Raw genomic sequence first — 17616 nt, 5'->3', positions numbered from 1 at the left:
ACCCTCTTCATTTGTATTAGGAAATTATTAAACTTGTAACTGATAATTTTTACGTTTCTTTATTTTATTTATTTATTTATTTATTTTTTTTTAGTGATCCACTTCCTTGTTTTCCAACGACCTACTAAAAAGTCCTTACGACCTACGCAAAATACCCGCATGAGTACACGTTGAATTACTTATTTATTACATTTCCGCCCTCCGATGATGCCGTCATAAAAAAAAAAATCAGTAGGTATATGGGACTGCCTATATTGCAATTTATCTTCACACTGCTACCTATCAGGGTTATCAAACCAGAAGCAACAGTACGGTATACGATAATCATGGAAGGGAACATGCCAATTGCGCTCGGGTTTATATGTTAATCTCTCGTTTGAACAAAGCAGAGTTAATCCGACCTGCCAATTGCACTCGGATTAATATTCTAATTCAACTTGCAATTGCACTCGCTATTGCTCGCAGGATCCCCCTGAGATGAATTAACCAATCCCACTAGGCCACAAGTTTGAATTTTAAAGACTTCCAAACAGCTATCTATATAGCAGTTAAAATGGACTTTGCCAGAAAGTTGAATTAATAGGTCTCCGCAGATATAAAGTATTGAAACACTTTCTAGTTAATCTGGCCCAACTGCGATGGAAAAAAGCCATTTACTGATTCGTAAATCTTCGTTTTATTTTCGGAATGCTATTTTTAGAACCAGAAGGTGTGGGGGACGTTTTGGAGTTCGAAATTAGCGAGAGATTTAACCTGTGATCTTGGAATAATAATGTTCGCCAATTATATAGCAAATACTGTGCATATAATAAAGATTTCAAATTTTCTTGATATCACGTCTGACCAGGATGACCAATACATGCTTGTTTTTCCACAGCTATTTTAATACGTTTTACAGTAGTCACCCTTCTTTGTTTATACTTATTAATGAACTTATTGAATTCCAAACAGGAATCTATATAAACCTTCAAAACTGACAAAATATAAAATTACAAAACGAATCGAAATTTTTATTACTTAAAAATAAAGAAATATTACGATTTGATTGTCCGAAATTAAAGTCACTCAATCGCATAAATAGTAAAAAGAAAATCTAAAAAAAATTATATGGCTGTATATTTAATAAAATTTAATTTACTATATTGTACATAGGAAATGAAATATAGTAATTAAGTTTTGCACACCAGTGCAAAACTTAAGAACAAGTCAGGTTTTCACCTATAGCTTCTCATAAGAGTGGCCTGGATATGCGAAAAACATACCAAACGAACCTCGTGAGGTACAGAAATGATGAAGGAAACAACACCGACACAACAACGAAACAAAACGGTACAGAGGGACTTTATTCAAAAATGGCAACATAGCACTGGCTGCCATGATATAGATGCATCACTGCCAAAGATGGAACAAAGGGAAGAGATGGTCCTCAGTAGGACATATGGCCACCCTCAATGTCGATGCAGGCTTTGCACCGCCTGTCCATACTTAAAACAATGTTGTTGATAAGTTTTTGCGGTAACATCGTCCATTGCTCTGTCAGCGCCATCTTCAGCTGGTGAACATTTTCTGGTGGGCATGGACGGGATTTAGATAGAATTAAAACGGGCAGGCCAATCCATATGAACAGTGTCCTCACTTTCCAAAAGCATATCAACAGTGCCATGGGGTGTGGCGTTATCATCCATAAACACGAACTCGGGGCCAAGGGCACCTCGGAATAGACGCACATGGGGAAGGTTTACCTCAGTACAGTACCGCCTTCCAGTATCTGAAGTTGTATACGTCCATCCAAGATAACGCTTCCCCAGACGAGAACACCTCGACCGCCATATGGATCCCTTTCAGTGATGTTTGCAGGGTGATATCGTTTGCCAACCTCTCGCCAGATTAGCTGACATCCAGAATCGCTGCTGAGACTGAATCTACTCTCATCAGTAAAGAGTACCTTACCCCATTGCGCTGCTGTCCAGTCCTTGTGTTCGATGCGCCACTGTAAACGGTGTCTCCGATGGGCAGGTGTTAAAGGAACACAGCATTCTGGCCGTCGGGCAAACAGTCCACCTTTGTGGAGTCGCCTGGCCACAGTAAACCGCGATATCCTGCGTCCTGTGCTCCTGTGTAGCTGGTTTGCAATGTATCCCGCTGTCTGGTGTCGGTCCCTCTAGGCCTGTAGGAGTATATAGCTCGAGCATGCGGCATGTGCATGCTTGGAAGGCAGTTTTGGACAAATATTCTTCATCTCAATCTACATGCAGTGCTCACAGCATTCTCAACAAATTGAGCCTTATCTAAACTTCCTTGAAACAGCTTTAATTAGGTTATCAGGCAAAAAGATAGTTATAATGACCGACGCAAATGCTTCTTCCACCATGTGGAACAGCTCCACAACGAATAATAAAGGTGAATTACTGGAAGAATTAATAATAACTAACGGATTGATTGTCTGGAACACCCCTGGGCATTTGCCCACTTATTCATCCCCTTCTGGTCAGTCTTACATAGATGTCACTCTGTCGAATGCAACATTCGGGAGATGCATAGAAAACTGGACTGTTCACTCCTCTTGGTCGGTAAGCGACCACAATGTAATAACCTTTGACATAATATCTAATGAAAACGCAGCAGCTTTGAGGGGAACTCATGACTTCCCCAGATACAAAACTCGACAAATCAATTGGAATCCTTTTGAAAAACTACTTAAGGAAAAATTTACGGAGGAAAAACTGACAAATCTGACAGACCTTATTTTGGACCAGCATCTAAAAGAATTGATGGCAATCATCACCGAAATATGCGACGAGACCATTAAGAAGAAACAGAGAAGGCACAATTCGGTTCCTTGGTGGTCCCAGAACCTTTCTACTCTAAGGAATCATACAAAGAGCGCAAGACGAGATGTTCAGAGAGCTAGGAGAGATGGTAGACCTGAAGACGAGATAAACCGCTTGAATGAAATATACAAAAACGCGAGAAGGACATATTTCAACAATATTTACAAAGAAAAACGCTCCGCTTGGGAACGCTTAGTTAAACAAACTATGGACCAGGAGCCCTGGGGCTTGATCTACAAGCTGACTCTAGACAAAATTCATCCGGGGGAAATATTCTCCTCTGTACTTAGACCTGATAACTCCGAAACCCTGACATGGGCTGAGACTATGGAAACAATTTTGGATGAATTGATTATGCAGGATGAAACTGTACCAGAAAGTCCGGTACAAACAGGCATTCGTTTAGAACATCTTTCCTACGTAGGCCAAAGCCACGAAGATGAATTTGACAGAAACGAAGTAGGCCTTGCTGTGGCGACTTTGCGTGATGGAAAATGCCCTGGACTGGACCTATTAGAAGTTACCATAATTAAAAGAATCTGGAGCACCTGTCCCCAACTGATGATGAACCTCTTTAATGCCTGCCTACAATATGGATCCTTCCCCTCTCCTTGGAAAAAAGCAAATCTTAAATTACTCATTAAGAATCCCAACAAAACAGCAAATCTGGCAAATTCATACCGTCCAATTGCTCTACTTCCGGTCTTCGGAAAAATACTAGAGAAGTTGATTGTAGCGAGATTCCAAAAGCACTATAGAGAAAGAAACCTAAACTACAAATATCAGTTTGGCTTCACTGCTGGGATGTCTACAGCGGATGCTATTAACCTAGTTATTAATAACGTCTCAGCCTCCAATGAAAAGTATGTCCTCGGCCTCCTTGTGGACTTCAAAGGGGCCTTTGACACTGTTTGGTGGCAAAGTGTCCTGGAGAGGTTCCGAGAGGCCGGAGTCTCCGTGCCTATTTACCGTCTCATCACGGATTATTTCCAGAATCGCTCACTTGTGGTCTCCAGTGGATCCTGCTCTGTTGCGAGACCTGTGACTCGCGGTTGCCCTCAGGGATCAGTTCTCGGACCAGTATGCTGGAACGTGGTCCTTGATGGGTGGCTGGCTACCGAACATACTTGCACTACTAAGATGGCTTACGCAGACGATTTAATTATCCTTGTTTCTGGAAACTCCAGACTACAACTTGAAATCCGAGCTAATGAAGTCCTATCAGACCTAGATGAGTGGTGTAGTACACATAAATTAACTATTTCTGTTCCCAAAACAAAACAAATTCTTCTCAAAGGAAAATTAGACCCAAATAGACCTCCATGTATTAAGATTAAAGAACAATCAATAAAATTAGTTAACTCGTACAAATACCTAGGAATTATGTTAGATAACAAACTTCAATTCATTACCCATGCTAAATACGTACTAAGCAAAATCAAGACTTTGACAGGCAAAATAATCAGAATTACCAAAGGTTCTTGGGGTCTGAAACCCTCTACTCTCAAGCTGTACTACAAATGTATATTTATTCCTATTGTCTGTTATGCTGCGGGCGCTTGGGGCCCCAGTATACGCAGAGTCACGGTGGAAAAAATCTTGACTCAAGCCCAGCGCTTCTTCCTGATTGCAACTTCAAGAGCTTGTCGCACAATTTCAACGTCGGCACTACAGGTAATCAACGGCAAACTACCAATTAAATACGAAGTGCTGTACAATTACTTTCAGTATTGTAGAAGGAAGGGTATTGCGGCACAGTTCAACCAGTTTTCTGTAAACCTAGACGTGCCAGTGAAAGAAGACAACACTAGATTAAGAAACCAGTTCCTCCAGGAATGGCAAAACGAATGGACTAATGCCAACACTGGAAGAATTACTACCCTTTTTATACCTCAAGTTTCCGAATTTGACAAAAAACATTGGCCCTGGTTTAACCCGGGTCTTCACCTAACTTTCCTTCTATCCGGGCATGGCAGCTTAAACTCAAAGTTATTTACTCTGGGTTTGGCTGCGTCTCCTCTCTGTAAATGTGGCTCAGAGGAGACAGCCCAATATATAATCTTAGAATGTCGATATTATGTAGACATTCGATTTGAACTTCAGGCATTGACCGAAGTTTACGATGTAAATAACTTCACCAAGTTTTTAGAATGTAAAGAAAATTATGAGGCACTGGCTAACTTTGCAGACAAGGCTTTCCGCAGAAGGAAAGGACTTGCCGGCTGAGAATAATTATGTAATGTAATAAGTGTACTACCACTGTATGTAGTTGCCTCCTTGGAATTAATCGTATTGTTACAAGACTTCTGATGAGGAAATGTATTTGTATTTATTGCCGGAAGGCAATATTAGCATTCAGAATATATAAGTCGATGTACCAGGATCACTGTTGGGTGGACGGTGTCCTGGGACTTCGGCTTGTAAAAAGGTACATAAATTGTAAATCTTAAATTGTATAAATTGTAAATCTTAAATTGTATAAATTGTAAATCATAAATTGTAAAAATTGTAAGATATATATCGGACCTCATTGTAACCCAACTGGTAGGTCCTAACTATCTGTATAGTTGTATAAGTTGTGAAGGTTAATACAGAAATTGGTGCCTTCAACAAATTGTAATAACTTAGTTGCAAGTGTTAAGGTTATACAGTATGTTTGTAATCATTCCTGTGAAGATGCTGGATCAAGATGTATTGTAAAACCACAAATTGTAAATAATGTACAGTTACTCTTCAGCGGCGGATAGGGGAAACCCTGGAGCCCGCAGAAAATAATAAAATACTTTGAATACTTTGAATATAGCTTGGGCGTTATTTTTTGTAGACGACCACCACTGGTCCTTCGAACAGCTGTACCTGTCGTTCTGCAGGCCGACCACGCACGTGAGACGATGCTATGGGCGAGACCGAACTCTGCAGCCACACTCCTCGCACTTCGAGCTTCCCAATTATTCGACCCAGGGTAAAGTCATCCAGATGTCTACTGGCCATTTCGTTGTCTGTAGCACTGTATAAAAGCAATCGAACGTCTGTAACAATCGTGCTCACCATTCGGTAATCTGCACATAACTGCCACTTTTATCTGTTTATGTGAGCCCTCTCATCACGATTCAAATTTTTGCATGTACACCAGCTTTCTACTGAACGGCCACAGTTATGCAAATCGCCACAGGCTGTTTCGTTTGATTTTGTGGTTGTACCTTTAGAAATAGTGTTGGTCCTTAAGTTTTGCACACTAGTGTATATAAGTGTATTACAGATAGATATCAATATGGTTATCATTTGATTTTATTTCACAAAAATAAAAAAATATATATAAAAGATGTTTATACTTCGGCACGAGGTCAGTGTAGTTTACAACAAATCATCGATACAAATGTTAATTGTATTTAGCAGCCACGGGCTTGAATCCCAGTATACTCAAAGAGTGCATGCTACTGCACTCACGCTCTGACCACTCGGCTACAGGCAAAATGTAGCCTGTAGCTACAGGCAGGTATTAAAAAAAAAAAAAAAAAAGGTAAACTGCAGCCATTATCAACCCACTGCAGGATGGAAGCTTTCTCAACAATTCATGCTGAGTATTAGTAGCCACCACACGTGCACGCATAAAGTGTATCATGTCTGTAGATGTGTGTTCACAGGCCGATTTGCGTGTTGTGCGGGGGAAATCCTACACCCTCCGCTGAGATCGACGAACTACAGCCTCGAATGAAGAACAGTAGAAATTCCTCCACTAGTCGACGGAAATCAAATCCAGGCCTCTCCAAACGCTACGCAGACAGCAATGTATCGCGCCGACTACTTTGCTCCGAAAGGCTTCTTTCACATAAAAACATTTCTCTAGAAACTCACAATTTACTCCATCAAGCAGAAATATTATTTTGGTGGATATGGCAGGGCAGATTAAAGTGCCGTTTTTGATTGCTGAACGCAGTTGGCTAGTTTATTCCAGGGAATACCGATCTGAGCGCAATTGGCAGTGCTTGTCATGGATGGTGGTCCGTTTCTAGAAGTGGCACTATTTTAACAACAAATAAACAAAACCCTTAGTTAAAAGTGTCTATCATGTCATGGACTACACCGGATGCCTCCGATTATTACCAGGAACTCGCATATCGTATCAAGAAAGTCAGACACTGGGTGGAGGGGGGGATCAAATGTTAAGCGAGTGAAATATTAAAAATAAATAATTAAAATAAGCGAATCTAGATTTCGCTAATTTTAATTATTTACGTAACGTCCACCACTTAAGGCCCTTCTCCAACTATTAAAATAAGCGAGTTCCACCTACGTGATGCCATTCAATCATCATATCATTGTTAACTAAGAGCTGATTTTAGCGACACTGGATGTTCATTATAAAACCTAATTATATGTAATGTATCTGATAACTATATCATAATAGATTTTCATCAACCTTCAAAAAATTTCGATTACAGTTGAGAATTAAATCACAGAAATCTAAATTCTGTTGACTATATACTCGGTATTATCATTATATATACTCAATGGCCAGAGAAATATGGTCATCCACTAAATATGAAATAACATATTCGCATTCCCACGACACGAATAACTTGAACACTCCACGACATGGACATCATGAAATTTTAAAACACATCCATATATATGGATGTGTTTTAAACTTGTCACTCTCACCTGCCATATATCACAATTAGATCACACAGTCGGCCCGTTCGACCCCATTCTACAGATGCAAATAGGTTTCGGCAAATCATATTTGCAGACGTCGGTCTCGGTAGCGTGGTGTATTGTCCTGCTGAAAGATATCATAGAACATATTAATGTCTAGTATTAAATACTCCCATTAGGGAGTATCATTTGAACAATGTTCCACCGATGTCAGATGTTGTTGCACTCATATCAGAAGACCCAAAAAACTCCCATGAAAATAACTGAAACTATTACAGATCCATCTCCCTGTACATTTACTTCTTATTTGCCAACACGTTGCTTGTGATGGCTGATTGCTTTCCCCTTAATTTACCAATCTTCGTATACCTTCACAACAATAGATCTATCTATTAGAGGTCCACTGGACGTGCTATTTCGGAGGGAAAAGGTGCGTTATCTTTCAATCAACAACTCTTTCAAACTCCAACAAATGACACCATTACTTTCTTGGTACAATTATCAATTCGTATTAACGTGTAGTTAATATTGCCAGAGGTGGCTCAACTCGTCTTTTATTACATTGAAACAGCTTATTCTCTACCACTGAGGAGGATCATATTTCAATGACCAGCAGATGTATAACCGTTACTTCATATTTCATGTCCATTTACTACAAAAAAAAAGTTTACACTGGCATAAAATGGCTTCACTCTCCCCTCATTACTTATCTTTCAAGAAGTATTACTGATATAGTTTTTAAATATATTTTTTTATCATAGCACTTGCAATTTTATCATCTTATATCAGAATCTCATCATTTTAATTATTTTTTTAAATTATCCATGTATAATATAATTATGCATGGATAATATCCATGGCGTAGCGATTAGATTACTACGCAACTCCTCCCCCCCATATACACACAAAACGATACCGCGACATGGCACTCCTGAATTGGTCAATGTGTATTATGTTTGTAAGAGCTCATATTCATGGGCTGATTTGCATCTGGGAGCTGCAATCTGGAATAACTCGCAGTGTAAATAAATTCCATTCACTCCGAGTTCGGCAAACTGCAGCCTCGACTGAAGAGACCTCTAATAAAGAGAATTCCTCTGGACGCCGATGACATTTGAACCCCAGATCTTTCCAAATGAAGGACAAATGTAACGTAGTAAAAAATCGATTTCCCCTCCCCCAAAAAAAGTTATTACGAAACCAGGAAAAAAAAAAAAAAAAAAGCATATTCTTATCGTTAAGCAGAACTTGCCAAGTTATGTAAAGATATTTTATTTTCTGCGATATTTATGAAATTATTGTGAATCTCTTCCCCCGAATCCACTGGCTGAAACCACTATGCGAAAGACAAATGAAAAAAAAAAAAAAAAAAAAAAAAAAAATCAACAAGCGTAAATTAATTAAGACTTCAAAATTCAGAGAAAATTATTTCTAGGAATTAATAACAGCAATTTTGAATACATATTGACAAAAGAATTATCCAAATAGCGTTTGCTCGGCAATGGGACAGTGTGAATGACTTATTATAAGACGAAAAATTTTAAATTTTTGTTTGATTATACCATCTCACTGGTATAATTAAAGAGCAAACGATATACACTGCTCAACGTTCATTACGTTAATGTTACCAATATAAAAGTGTTTTGCAATTTGCACCCTCTATAGATAGATATGTATATTAGTCAATAAATTTACGAATTATTTACTTTATAGTATTTATTTTTTGAGGCACATTTATTAAATGTCTTCTGACCAGCTTGAACTGGAAAAACAATCTGAACGGAAAGAAGAGAGAATCAATGTTTGCTTTTTCTCAGGATGACTGACTCCATTCTTCATCTACAAGTTCTACTACTGTGAATTACGTGAAACTCGTTACCGCGGTAACGATGCACGTGGTATATGTTGTGGCGGGATAACTGTCTTGACGCTGAGATAACAGTTCTTCGTGCACGTGCGTTGCGCCTGTGTTGTCATGCGCTCACATCGAGCATTCACTACCGCATTCCAGAGACGGAAGAGTCCACACAATGACAGAGGAGGTACGTCACTGGGGGGGACGTCGACCCGTTGTGTGTGTGTGCCAGCAGGTGTGGGCAGCGTGCCGCAACGAGTAGAGCAGGGTGCCATCCCCGATAAACTTGTTTTTAAGGCAAGAACGGGAAGGGAAGGCTTGCAGGTGACCTGATAGTGAGTGTAGCTTTACGTTTGTCGTAACCGCTTGGACTTCGCTGACCTTGTCTAATGTCTAAAGATACCTTTTGTTTCAACTGTGGAACCAATCACATTACAAATTCCAAAGTTTACTTTTATAAGTAAATAGCGAAATGCTTTATAATAAGCGCATTTTTTAAGTAAATAAAAATGGTGTGGTATTCATTATTATTTATTTATTATTTTTAGAATCCAGTAATGAAACTGTAGATAGGACCTTTATCACTTCAAATTTTTTTCTCAGATGCCTGGGCCTAACAAATTTTCAAAGAAATTTTTTGGAGAAAATAAAAACTAAAATGCATTATTTATTCGTATGCCACTTTATTTATTATATATATAAATCACTGGGGGGGGGGACGTCGACCCGTTGTGTGTGTGTGCCAGCAGGTGTGGGCAGCGTGTATATAATAATAATATTATTTATATAATAATAACAATATTTGTATATAATAATAATATACAAATATAAAATAAATTATTTTGAATGATCATATTTTATATTTGTTTTATGTTCAATACCCATGGCTGAACCATTTGTTTTATATTTGTTTTATGCTTAATATCCATGGCTCCAGTGCCATTTTTCAAAACACACCAAACGACAATGGAGCAGACATAGCAATATTTAGTTCTGGCATACAATATATGACTGCTTTACTTAATATATTAACCACATAAAGTAAACTACTTTACTTCGTAGAACGTAGGAAATTTTAAAATTAAATTAATTATGTAAGTATGAAAAGGTAATGTATATTTTTAAGTAAAAACCAAATTTTACGTGGTGAAATCTGAATACGTTAAACTGTACCTTGCTTGACTCAATCTGATATTCATTTTACTTACTTATACGGTCCATGTACTTACAGGTCACAGTTGATTCGGTTATAGAGGAGCAATACACAGGCCGCTGATTTTTATCTAATAGATTTAATTTGAATGAAGCACAAAAATTCATCATATTTAGCCTAAGTTGGATGAGTGTGAAGACTACTTTGTTATTATACGCGCAGCAATCTGTAGTAGATTAATTTTTTTCCCGCCAGGTGGAAAGTTGTAATGAAAAACTAGAAAAACTAAACGAATTATTACACAAATTACATTGCTTTAGTATTTATTATGTATTTTTATTTATTTAGTCATTTAATTCAGCATTTATTATTATTATTATTATTATTATTATTATTATTATTATTATATGTATTTATTACGATAAATGCATAAATATATTATTTCAGCAACTTAAATTCATATTTTCAAATGCCGTCTTCGACTCACTGTATAAAAAGATAAAGTAAATAAATATTTTGACTATAAAGTATTGAAGAGCCGAGGTCTCATAACCAAAACGATGCCAATTTAATTAATTAATTTAACTACTTTGGTAGATAGCTATACTAAAATGATGCATTTGCACTAACCTACACATAAATATTTTGATTAAAATTAGATAGCAATCCTCAAAATTCATTGTTAGGAATAATCTAAAATCTTGCTAATTTAATTTAATTTAATTTCCATTTATTAACATGCATGTAGTACTTTAAAAATAAATGTAAGATGACATATCTAGTTAATTGTAGATCCGATTTTAAATACAGTACTGTACCTTGGTAGTTGGCTAAAAGAGACGGCATTAAAAGAAGAAGTAGATCCGATAAACCCCCCCCCCCTTTTTTGTATACGTTTGTTATTTGATACAGATGGTTGATACAAAACAATTCATCAGAATCCAAAAGCTTCGAAGGCTTAGGTTCGAATCTCGTCGAAATGGAGGGACTGTTATGGGCTTTTTTTTACTCTGTGGCCGAGCTAGTTGGGCTCTGGTCGCATAGTTTTTTGTCTGGGAAGCTCAATTTTTGATCTAGCATACATGCGATTTGTATGCATAATATAATGGCATTTTATGGCCTTAGTAAGTACTAAATGGCAATAAGAATAATATTTATAGTGAAACAACAGGGAACTTGTGGTGGAAGCGCCCTTGCAAGTGGCTAAGTGGTTACAGTCACCCTCTTCCCACACTAGGTAGAAAAGGCCTGATGGTGTGTTCAAATTTCGTCAACAAGCGAGGAATTTTTATGGTTTTTTTTTTTGTTTTTTTTCACAACGTGGATAAATTTGTTGGTCTCAACCGAGGGTTGCATATTTTTTGCTAGTAAACTCGAGTTTTTCGCCCAGCAAACCGACCAAAGGAAGCATATAGTATTATAAACAATATAGGGATGCCGCTGTTGTTGTTGTTCTTCTTATTGTAGGAGCATCGGCTGAGGCCATATTGCTCCCTGTATATTGTCTGTAAATTGCGCGTGTTCTGAGGTCGATTTTCTGTTTTCTGGACGAAAATTCAGAGTTTTCTGGAGAAAAAATCATGTTGCTCTCGCCTGAGACCGAATAACTCAGTCACGTTTTGAAAAAGACCCATAAAAATTCCTCCTATCATCGACGAGACTCGAATTCAGATCGTTTCCACCCAGTCTGGGGAGAACGGCGATCCTACAGACTATGCTACTGCGAGGACCAATATATTGATGCCTCACAGCCTTAGTTGCTTCAGCGCTTAACACTCACCTACTCGACTTGATAGGCCGCCGTAGCCTAGTGGTCAGGCGCGCGGGTGCCTAAGTACACGTGCCTTGAGTGACCGGGGTTCAAGCCCGTGACTACTGAATACGGTGCTGTTTCTTGTATTCAATCTGTCATGCGAACTCCTCTGACCGTTTGGTCGTCCCGGAGTATAAACAGAAAATTAAAATTTTTTACTCTTACAAATCAATCTTTTTCATATAGAAAATCCTGAGCATTAGAGATAAACATACAATTCATTTACATTATAGATAAACATACAATTCAGAGGTGAAAAAAAAAGGTAAAGTGCAGCCATTATCAACCCACTGCAGGATGGAAGCCTCCTCAACAATTCATGCTGAGGGAAATGGACCATAATCTGCCACGCTGGTCCAGTGCAGGTTGGCAGATCCACCGTATTCAGCAGTCAGGGGCTTGAACTCCGGTCTACTCAAGGAGCGTGTGCTACTGTACTACCGCTCCTGACCACTCGGCTACGGAGGCTCAGAGATTCATTACTAATTCAGTAAGGAATATACATATAAAAAATAAGACATTATCTTACTTTTAATTTGTTATAAGATTTTAAATTTAAAAAAAATAAATTTTCTGTTTATACTATGGGGCGACCATACGGTCAGAGGAGTTGACAATATCAAGAGAATATTTCATATTGACTTCAGTGTCCGGTCGTCATCTTTGAGTCTTTTCATAATTACCTTTTGGTCTCATTTTATGTAATATGTCCTAACACGGAACTGTGCGAAGGACATTCAGAAGTTACGTGTATTGCTAGCATGTAATGGATTGTGCGAATGAGCGCCCGTTAGATGTAGTATTAGTATCGACAGTTCCTTGTACATAAATGGTGCTGGGAAAGATGTTCATCCAATCCTCAGCAATGATCGTGAAAAAGTTCGAGTTTCGTGCGTACAGATATTCGGGCAGTAGTTAAGGAAAAACTCCGAGCAAGAGTCATAACCTGTTATTGGTTGGAATGGCCCTTTACAATGGCCACCAGGATCACTCGACCTCACACCCTTACATTACTTTGTGTGGGAATCACACGAAATCCTGGTTTATTCTTCGTGTAATACCACACGAAACGAAATGAGATATCGTATTTTGGAAGCTACTGAACCCATTAAGAATAGTTCTGAAACGATAAGGCACGCCAGGCAATTGTGGATTCTTACGCTGAATGTTGCATTGCACAAAATGAAGGTCACTTTGAACAACGGCATTAGAAGGTTTATTTTAATTTTGTTTTACAAGGTTTTGTAATTTGTGATTAATGTTTAATATCTCGGAAATAAATTCCACTGGGTGGAATTTATTTCCGAGATATTACACATTATTCTGTCATTCGTTCTTCCTATATTATAATATAGGAAGAACGAAAACTTAATTTCCTATTTTTAACTGTAGGTATGCTCCTACATTTGTTCCTTGCAATTTTGACACATCCTGTAGATTAATATCCACCTTTTTAGGGTCTCTTTTTTCATTATGAGACGTAAAAAAGTTGAAATAACTGCCGATGGCAACTAAGAATCAATTTTTACTACTAGTAGTAGCAAAAACTGATTCTTCATGCCAAATCAAATAGAATCTAGCTAAAACCCTTATAGATATCATTCATCAATTTATAGTGACATCATTTCTATATCTGTTTCTCTTCGAGAATGGAAAGAGCTTGGTAGTGAATATCTTGGTAGTGAATATCTGAATATCTTAGACGCTGCTTGTCGAAATTTTTTAAAATGTTGATTCAAAAGGTAGTCAATAAAAGCATTCTGATACAATTTCTCGTGTCTTATGCGTTTGTTTACGAAAAATAACATTTTCATGAATTTCTTTAAAATGCCATTGATTTATGTAATCAGGTAATTTGCGTGCTATAGGGAAGGCGGGGGGAGGGGAATATGCAGGAAATCAGGTTCACTGGGTGGGGAACTCCGAGAACTTATTTAAATTACTGTAGTAAACTTTTTCTATGTCCATTTCTTTTATAACTGAGCCTAGATTATTTCTGTAGGGGTTACTCCATTTTTATAGAATCCGAACAAAGAGATTGAAGTTTTGGCATTGCTCTTCCAGAGATTTTTCTATAATATTTGAAAATGCATGAGGCATATGTATGTTGCGTCTATAATTGTGTGTATTCCTTCGTTGCTTTTTGCTAGATGATAAACACAAATTTTGTGAAATCATAAAAACCCTGCTTGAGACCGAATAACTCGGCCACGGTACGATAAAATCCATAATTCCTCACGTCTCAACGGGATTCGAACTCAAACTTTTTTTACATACTAGAAGAAAAGCAGTCGTACTCACTTTACTTGCTTTAAGGATCCTGTTACAAATAAATAGTAATAATACTTTTCATTTGGGAGTACCGTTTAATTTTAGTGTAATGCTCATGCTTTCTCATATAATCGGTTTATACTATCGGGTATAACGAGGATACAGTACAGTGTTATAGAATATTAAAATGGTTATAGTGGACCATTGAACCATGAGTCCTTTAGCTTTTGAAAACTGCGGATATTCTCTGCCGTCCCTGAAAATGGTCGAGAAATCTTTCACAAATAAGCTTTAATGAAATAAATTTAAATTTTCTGTTTATACTCCGGCACGACTACCAAGTCAGTAGAGTTTTTACAATAAATCGTCAATACGAATATTTATCGTATTTAGTGGTCAGGGGCTTGAACCCCGATCTACTCAAGGAACGCGTGCTATGTACACCCTCGCTCCTGACCACTGGACTACGTCGACGATGCACGATGTTTTCCGCTTTTTAAACAGTTATTGGTGGACGCACAGGAGAACTAGGAGCGCGCTTATGGCCCCATATATTTGTAGGCCCCAAAAAGTCCATCCAGATTCACAAAATTTTGTGGTAGTAAGGACTTTAAAGCCCCACACCGCCTTCAGGGCCTCCAATTGATTTTAAAATTAAAAATCCTATTAAAACAATCCTAAAAAAAACAACTCGCAGATCCCATGAGAAGTCTGCAAGCCGCCGGTTAAAAATTTCTGTCGAGGATTAAGCTATCTGAAGTCTTATCCCATAAGGAGAAATATTAAATCACTATAAATCATTTAAAAATTAATATATTTAATGGTTACAGTCATTTAGCATTTCACAGAACCAACTTCAAAGAATTAAAAGCTATGTTCATTCCATCTTAAGGTATGTGAATGGAAATTTATTTATCTCTTGACATTTCTCTTTGAATCGCAGTAAGGCTCTTAACGTTTCAAAGAAATCTGGAAAGCTAGAAATACTAATATTTTCTAAGAATCGCTAATTCATATCTTAATTTTTTTTTTTTTTTTTCTAATTCGGGTTTTAACGCTGACAATGTGCAAAACTATATTATTTTAAGTTTATAAAATTACAACAGTTACAAACCGATACAGAGCAATGTTTGCAAGTAATAATATAAGAGAACGCACTAACAGTAATAAGTATTACAGACACCAGGAAGCGGAAATTAGACACAGTTGTTAGCTTAAGGGGTAGACGACAATCGGATTAATGAGGGCGCTACAGGAAGAAACACACACTAAATGCGTCATTATTCTTAGGTCTGTACAGCCAAATGTTAAGAATAAATTGAGGTCCTGAACGTTTTATTTCGTAGCATATACACATACAGATTACCCAATAAAATTTTATCTGAAATTTATCCAATATTGTTTAATATTGGGTTAATTACCTGAATGAAATCGTAATGTTTAAGGCACATTTGAAACAAATCATAATGTTTAAAGCACATTCTAAAATAATCTTCAGAATACAGGACTTTTAGTGATCATCTGAATTCGAAATTTACTAATACTTTCTGTTTATTTTAATTTCTATTTTTATTTGTATTTCAATTTTTTAAATTCATAGTAATACGAAGTGAAAAGCAATCACCTTTCTTTCTATCTTTATTTATTATGCAATCCTTAGCATCCCGATTTCAGTTAATCTGCCCGTTTGGACCAATTTCGTTTTCAATATTACAGTATTTGCAGATCCGTTCATGAATCCAGTCACGAAGTACACGAAAGAAACCAGTTTTTAAACACTCCAAGAACAAGTAGAGAAGGGCTGGCATAGTTCGCCTAATGGATAAATGGTACTTTAATACTATTTGTTTTGTAACCAGAACCTCTTCCAATGCTGGTCATTAACTTATTTTATCTCACGAGTACATTAAAATGGTAATTATTATTAAATTATAGAGCAAATTTCTTCTTATTATTTTTTTATCTCGCTTAAAAATATTCATGTTTGTAAAACAGCGTCCCGAAAAACTAACCAATGGTTTTCCTGTACCAACAACAATATTTTGTAATGGCGTGCCTGTTACGAAACTATTGGTGTGAAACCTGTTTTACAAATTTTTACTTGACCAAATAGAGATGGGGGAGGGAAAGAAATAATGATTCTTGTTGTAATGTGTGGAGGCCAGTTGTGTTTTGTTTGCGAAACCCTCTCAGGGTTTCGTCAATTTTACTTTAACATTTTACATAAATTCTTGGAACTGTTCTCAAAGTTATGGTTGAGTGCTATTATTGACTTAAATATCAAGAGTTATATCTTGAGAAAATATCAAAAGAAATATCTTGAGAGAATATATAAAAAAAAACATCTTGAGTTATAAACACTTTCATTTAGAACAGCAACCACGTGATCATCATCATCAGCCATTTTCAATCCACTACAGGATGAAGGCCTCTCCAGCAACTTTCCAGTTCCTTTTATTTTGTCCAATGAGCATCTATTTACTACCCACGAACTCGTGAATTTCATCTGTCCATCTCCGTCGTTGTCTTCCAGGTTTTCTTCTAGCTCTTCTTGAGTGCCATTCTGTTATTTTCTTTGTCCATCATGTCTTCGGGTTATGTGTCCTGCCCAAGACCATTTTAGTTCTTTAGTTTTGATAAGGATGTCCTTTGCTGCAAATTTGTGTTTGCTGCCTCTTCTTATCTAACAGTCTGATTCCTAATATAATTCGTTCCATTCTTCGCTGTGTAGTTCCCAGCTTCTCTTCCATTCTTTTGGTGACTGCCCAAGTTTCACTTCCATAAGTCATGGTGGGGAGTATACATTGGTTCATTATTTTACGTTTCAGACAAATTGGGATATTGTAACCACGTACCTAACCCTTATTTTGTTTCTTGTGCATTTAAAAATATTTTTTAAACAAGGGAGTTTGTAATTTTTTTTTTAAGTTAGATTATAAATTTATGGACTATTGATATTTGAAAAATATCAGTAGACATTTGAAAACAATCCTATCCTTGGAATATAGAAGCAAAAACATATACATTAAGTATAATT

The sequence above is a fragment of the Mastigoproctus giganteus genome, chromosome 14, assembly GCF_048544385.1.
Source record: "Mastigoproctus giganteus isolate SK-2022 chromosome 14, ASM4854438v1, whole genome shotgun sequence".
NCBI classification, from domain to species: domain Eukaryota; kingdom Metazoa; phylum Arthropoda; class Arachnida; order Uropygi; family Thelyphonidae; genus Mastigoproctus; species Mastigoproctus giganteus.
The sequence above is the reverse complement of the archived record's forward strand: the minus strand, read 5'-3'. Positions refer to the sequence as shown.